The sequence below is a fragment of the Papio anubis genome, chromosome 9 (genome assembly GCF_008728515.1).
Source record: "Papio anubis isolate 15944 chromosome 9, Panubis1.0, whole genome shotgun sequence".
Classification (NCBI taxonomy): domain Eukaryota; kingdom Metazoa; phylum Chordata; class Mammalia; order Primates; family Cercopithecidae; genus Papio; species Papio anubis.
In genome coordinates, this window is record NC_044984.1 from 117945965 (window position 1) to 117952136 (window position 6172).

Sequence of the window (6172 nt, forward strand, 5' to 3'; positions counted from 1 at the left end):
AAAAAAAAAAAAAAAAAAAAAGAAAAATTAGCCAGGCATGGTGGCAGGCGCCCGTAATCCCAGCTATGCAGGAGGCTGAGGCAGGAGGATCACTTGAACCCGGGAGGCAGAGGTTGCAGTGAGCTGAGATCGTGCCACTGCACTCCAGCCTGGGTGACAAAGCGAGACTCTGTTTCCAAAAAAAAAAAAAAAAAAAAATTACCTGACTGTAGTGGCATGTGCCTGTAGTCCCAGCTACTCAGGAGGCTGAGGTGGAAGGATGACTTGAGTCCCAGTGGGCAGAAGTTGCAGTGAGCTGTGATTGTGCCACTGCACTCCAGCCTGAGTGACACAGGAAAACCCTGTCTCAAAAACAACAAAAAAACTCATGTTACCTAGCACTTTGGTGTGAGCCTGTAGTTCCAGCTACTCCAGTGGGAGGATCCCTTGAGTTCAAGAGTTCGAGTCTAGCCTGGGCAATGTAGGTAGACTGTCTCTAAAAAAATAAAAAGTTAAAAAAATTTAGGTTAACATGTAATGTGTTTACTACCTTTTTTTTTTTTTTTGAGACAGAGTCTCGCTGTGTCGCCAGGCTAGAGTGCAGTGGTGCGATCTCGGCTCACTGCAACCTCCATCTCCCTGGGTCAAGCATTTCCCCTGCCTCAGCCCCCCAAGCAGCTGGGATTACAGGTGCACATGGTGTACATGGTGAAACCCTGTCTCTACTAAAAATATAAAAGTTAACTGGTGTGTGGCGCGTGCCTGTAATCCCAGCTACTAGGGAGGCTGAGGCACGATAATCTCTTGAACTCAGGAGGCGGAGGTTGCAGTGAGCCAAGAGCGCACCACTTCACTCCAGCCTGGGCAGCAGAGTGAGACGCTGTCTCAAAAAAAAAAAAAAAGTCTTTCAATATTGTTTTAGTGTAAAGAGTTTCTGAGGCCAAAAAGTTTGAGAACTTCTGCCTTATAACGTCCTAAGAGGTAAATTTTATTATCTTATTTTACAAATGAGGAAACTGACGCACAGAGAGGTTAAAAAGCTCACCCAAGGCCAGGCAGCTGGTGAAGGTAAATTCAGGGTCAGACCTGCGCAGTCTGGCCTCGAGTCTGTGCCATAACTTTCTCATCCTTGTTCCTTACACATGCTAAGCACTCTAAACCTTCTGGATCCTTCTAACAACCCAAATGAAACTGACATATTATTGCTGTCCCCTTTCCTTTCTTTTCTTTTCTTTTTTGAGGTGGAGTCTCGATCTGTCACCCAGACTGGAGTGCAGTGGCACAATCTCAGCTCACTTCAATCTCCACCTCCTAGGTTCAAGCATTCTCCTGCCTCAGCCTCCATAGTAGCTGGGACTACAGGCGCCCGACACCATGCCCAGCTAATTTTTGTATTTTTAGTAGAGACGAAGTTTCGCCATATTGGCCAGGCTGGTCTTGAACTCCTGACCTCAGATGATCCACTTATGTTGGCCTCCCAAAGTGCTGGGATTACAGGTGTGAGCCACTGTGCCTGGCCAGTGCTGTCCCCTTTCCTTTTCTTCTTGTTCTTTTTTTTTTTTTTTTTTTTTTGAGACGGAGTCTAGCTCCGTTGTCAGAGTGGAGTGCAGTGGTGTGAAAGGGATGGGAGGGTGGGAGAGATGGAAATTACTTTAAGGAGGGAAAGGGGAGGCAGGAGTCCATCTCCTTAGGAGAATGGTGACAGAGTAGGGTGGGAGGGCAGTTGAGTCTAGTGGGTAAGCTTCCAGAGCCACCCCTCTGTGTTTTTTTTTTTCGTTTCTTTTACTTTTCTTTTTTTTTCTGGACAAAGTCTCGCTCTTTTGCTCAGGCTGCAGTGCAGTGGCGCGATCTTGGCTCACTGCAACCTTCGCCTCCCGGGTTCAAGCAATTCTCCTGCCTCAGCCTCCCGAGTAGCTGGGACTACAGGTGCGTGCCACCACCTGTAGCACGGCCTCGGCCTCCCAAAGTGCTGGGATTACAGGCGTGAGCCACTGCGCCTGGCCTTATTTTCTTTTTAGAGACAGCGTCTCGCTCTGTCTTCCAGGCTGGAGTGCAGTGGCGCAATCATAGCTCACTGCAGCCTCGACCTCCTGGGCTCCAGGAATCCTCCTACTTCAGCCTCTCCAGCAGGTGGAACTATAGTTGTGCACCATCACGCCCAGCTAATTTTCTTTTCGTAGAGATGTGGTCTATGTTGCTCAGGCTGGTCTCAAACTTCTGCGCTCAAGCCATTTTCCCACCTTGGCCTCACGAAGTGTGGGCATTACAGACATGAGCCACTCACAGGGTCTATTACTGCCAAAACCTAGAGGATGTATCCTTGCTGGGTGTAGATATAAATGTCCAGCTGACAGCTGGAAATGTGGAACTTGAGTTCGGAACTAAAGAAGCTGTGATTTGACCTACATTGACTTCATTCGAAGAGTAAATATTTAGCTCTTTTTTTTTTTTTTTATCTTAAACAGCGTCTTGCTCTGTCACCCAGGCTGGAGTGCAGTAGTGTCATCTCGGCTCACTGCAGCTTCCACCTCCCGTGCTCAGATGATCCTCCCATCTCAGCCTCTCAAGTTGCTGTGACCACAGGCATGCGCCACCACACCTGGCAAATGTTTTTGTATTTTTAGTAGAGATGGGGCTTCATTATGTTGGCCAGGTTGGTCTTGAACTTCTGGGTCAAGCGATCCACCTGACTCTTGGCCTCCCAAAGTGCTGGGATTACAGGCGTGCGCCACCACACCTGGCTGACAAATACCACATATCTTTTTTTTTTTTTTTTTTTTTTGAGATGGAGTCTCGCTCTGTCACCCAGGCTGGAGTGCAGTGGCACGATCTCAGCTCACTGCAAGCTCCGCCTCCCAGGTTCACGCCATTCTCCTGCCTCAACCTCCCGAGTAGCTGGGACTACAGGCGCCCGCCACCACGCCCGGCTATTTTTTTTTTTGTATTTTTAGTAGAGACAGGGTTTCACCGTGTTAGTCAGGATGGTCTTGATCCTTTGACATAGTGATCCGCCTGTCTCAGCCTCCCAAAGTGCTGGGATTACATGCGTGAGCCACCGCGCCCAGCTGACAAATACGGTATTTTTATATGCGTAGACCAAAGCACTATAAAACAATGCTGGGCATCTTCCGTTTGCCCCTCCACTCTCCCTCCTCCACCCCCTGCTCTGTGCCCCAGGAAGCTGACTTATGTGCTCAGGTCAGCAGCCTTCCTTCCTGGCCAGCTTCAGCTGGCATTGTCCACTGGAGAGTCTCATTAGAAGACTGGAGAGTGAGAGGAGAGTGCGATGGGGGTCTTAATTCCCCAGATTTCTGCTGCAGGGTCACTGCGGGCTGGTTGCCTTCATCCTCCAATCCAGTGAGGATCTCCACTCTTCTCTCTGTCTCAGGCTCTGTCTCTTCAGTCTCAGGTGCAGGGATTACAGGCCTGAGCCACCAAGTAACAGCTCCTTGCTGTTGCTACCTCCAAGGTATTGCACCACCCCTTTTGACTCCCCTACACTCTCCCACACCTCTGTACAGAGTCCCAGTGGTGTGTTGGAGCTGGCTTGTGCCAAGTTGTGAGAGCCTCTTGTTTGCAACCCTACCCAACTCTGCATTGAAAGAGTTGGAAAGTGCTGGAGGTTGGTAAATCATGGCAATTGACAAGTGCTACAAATCACAGACCCCCCTCTCCACTTTACTAGTAGGTAAGCACACTTCTAAAACAGTCTCCTTCTTAAATTCTTTGCAAATAATCTTATTTCGAATATGCTTTCTTATTCCTGCGTGGACACTGACTAATGCAAGAACACAATTCCTTTTTTTGGTGGGGAGTGCAGTGGTGTGATCATGGCTAACTGCATTCTCAAACTCCTGAGCTCAAGTGATCCTCCTGCCTCAGCCTCATGAGTAGCTAGGACTACTAGTGTATGCCACTAAATTAGGCAAATTTTTTTAAATTAAAAATTCTTTTTGTAGAGATGGGATCTCCCTGTGTTCCCCAGGGTGGTCTTGAACTCCTGGCCTCAAGCGATCCTTCCACTTTGGCCTCCCAAAGTGCTGGGATTACAGGCATGAAGCACTGCACCCGGCCTACAATTCATTGTTTTTTTTTTTTTGAAAGGGAGTCTTGCTGTGTTGCCCAGGCTGGAGTACAGTGGCGTGATCTTGGCTCACTGCAACCTCCGCCTCCCGGGTTCTAGCAATTCTCCTGTCTCAGCCTCCCAAGTAGCTGGGACTATAGGCTCATGCCACCACACCCAACTAGTTTTTGTATTTTTAGTGGAGATGTGTTGGCCTGACTGGTCTTGAACTGTTGACCTCAAGTGATGCGCCTGCCTTGGCTTCCTAAGGTGCTGGGATTATAGATGTGAGCCACTTTGCCCGACCCCAAAATTCTTTTTGAAGAATTTATAGTATAGGGATAATAATTATAACTATTTATTGAATGTTTATTTCAGGTTTATTTCAAGGACTGTGCTAGGCACTTTATAAATAAACCTGATGCTTTAGGTTTTATTATCCCACTTACAGAAAAGGAAACTGCAGACGCCTGGAGAAGTTAAGTAACTTACCCAAGTCGATGAACATCTTTTAGCTACTACATTAGCACAATCTGGTTTCCTATTTATTTATTTTTAATTTTTTTGTAGAGATGGGGGTCTTACTATGCTGTCAAGGCTGGTCTCGAACTCCTGGGCTCAAGGGACCCTCTCACCTTGGCCTCCCAAAGTGGTGGGTTTACAGGCGTGAGCCCTCCCACCTGGCTAATTTCCAAATCCCTGCTTAGATAGTTCTTACATGTTCTAAGCATTTGTCCATTTAAACTTATTTAGTCCTCATAAAATCCTGGAAGACTCTCTGACTTCAAAACTATCTTTAAAAAATGTTTCAGCAGGGCGCGGTGGCTCACGCCTGTAATCCCAGCACTTTGGGAGGCCGAGGCAGGCGGATCACCTGAGATCAGGAGTTTGAGACCAGCCTGGCCAGCACGGTGAAACCCCGTCTCTACTAAAAACTATAAAAATTACCTAGGTGTGATGGCGGGCTCCTGTAATCCCAGCTACTTGGAGGGCTGAGGCAGGAGAATTGCTTGAACCCAGAAGGTGGAGGTTGCAGTGAGCTGAGACGGCACCACTGCTCTCCAGCCTGGGCAACAGAGGGAAATTCTGTCTCGGGGAAAAAAAAAAAAAAGTTTTAAGGTAAAACGTACACACTAAGTCCTCAAATAGCGTTGTTTCATTCAACATTGTTTTCTTATAACATTGGTGAGAAAAAAAATCGATCCCCAGCTGGGATCATTGTCGTGTGGAGTTTGCAAGTTCTCCCCATGTCTCTGTGGGTTTTCTCTGGGTACTCTGTTTTTGTTTGTTTGTTTTGTTTGTTTGTTTTTGAGACAGGGTCTTGCTCTGTCACCCAGGCTGCAATGCAGTGATATGATTATAGCTTACTGCAGCCTGCAACTCCTGGGCTCAAGCAATGCTCCCAAGTAGCTGGGACCACAGGTATGTGCCACCATACCTGGCTAATTTTTTTATTTTCTGTAGAGGCAGGATCCTCTTACGTTTCCCAGGCTGGTCTTAAACTCCTGGCCTCAAGTGATCCTCCTGCCTTGGCCTCCCAGCGTGTTGGGATTACAGGTGTCAGCCACCACACCTAATCTATTTTAATGTTTAATATTGTAAGTGTTTTGTTTCTTCATTTAGAAGTTAAGTGATGGCCGGGCGCGGTGGCTCAAGCCTGTAATCCTAGCACTTTGGGAGGCCGAGACGGGCGGATCACGAGGTCAGGAAATCGAGACCATCCTGGCTAACACGGTGAAACCCCGTCTCTACTAAAAAATACAAAAAACTAGCCGGGCGAGGTGGCTGGCGCCTGTAGTCCCAGCTACTCGGGAGGCTGAGGCAGGAGAAGAGCGTAAACCCGGGAGGCGGAGCTTGCAGTGAGCTGAGATCCGGCCACTGCACTCCAGCCTGGGCGACAGAGCGAGACTCCGTCTCAAAAAAAAAAAAAAAAAAAAAAAAAAAAAAAAGAAGTTAAGTGATGATTTTGTGACCAGAAATATGCCTAGGAACTTAACCCTTGTTTATGTCAATTAGCCTATGGTAAAATTTGTTTTGTTACACATAGTTTTACTTAAAATTGCAGTTTCCAAAAACCTATCGATGATGTTAATGATGACTTACTGTCCCTGCTTAAAAAAGCAAATATCA